Below are 612 nucleotides of genomic sequence, written 5' to 3' on the forward strand. Positions count from 1 at the left end.
TGGGGCCCCCTGTAAGCAGGGAAGAGCCGACTCTTTGGCCGCCGCTTTGCGTGCCCAGCTCCATTTGCCCAGGCTGCCCGACTCTGCGCCCTGCTGCAGCTCCGGCCGGACCTCCGCGGCGCGTCAGTGTGGTGAGAAAAGCTGCTTTAAGTTGTTTGTGCTGGGACGAATTGGGGTGGGGGATGCACGGTCATCGTTGGCTGGGTGGCTGTGGGCCGAGCACCCTTGGGGCGTTGGCTTCCCTGTCGCCCTTAGGTGGGGGGAGTTAGCGCTCCTCGGGTCTAAGGGTCTCGTCCTTCACCTGAAGGATTGGCTGCTGAAGGAAGAAGCGGCAGGACGTGGAGCTCTGAGGCAACTGTGGGGCAGAAGAGGAAGTATAAGCTTGTCTTTTTCTTTACTGGGATTAGTTTCTGCTATCCGGCCCTTCCAGTGTTTTGGAGTTTACTTGTTTGTTTATTTTTCTTATTATATGTAATAAATTCTATTGTTATCTTAGTTTTGGTATGTTGTCTTTTTTTTCTGTGGCATTATTAAAAATATTTATCTGTTCATGTAAATTTATTTTTTCATTCTTTTCAGCTCTTGGTTTTTGTGTTGGCATTTGTCTCGGTT

General features: G+C 50.0%; 1 long non-coding RNA gene across 1 annotated transcript in view; it reads left to right on the forward strand.

Annotated features, from left to right (window-relative positions):
- Positions 1-46: 46 nt before the first annotated feature.
- LOC116216680 overlaps positions 47-612 on the forward strand; it is a 36768-nt gene continuing 36202 nt past the window's right edge. Inside the window, exon 1 of the long non-coding RNA XR_004159945.1 lies at positions 47-131. This is a non-coding gene — a long non-coding RNA (uncharacterized LOC116216680). The remainder of the gene's footprint in view (positions 132-612) is intronic.

Source organism: Meleagris gallopavo, chromosome 5 (genome assembly GCF_000146605.3).
Source record: "Meleagris gallopavo isolate NT-WF06-2002-E0010 breed Aviagen turkey brand Nicholas breeding stock chromosome 5, Turkey_5.1, whole genome shotgun sequence".
In the NCBI taxonomy this organism is placed as follows: Eukaryota; Metazoa; Chordata; class Aves; order Galliformes; family Phasianidae; genus Meleagris; species Meleagris gallopavo.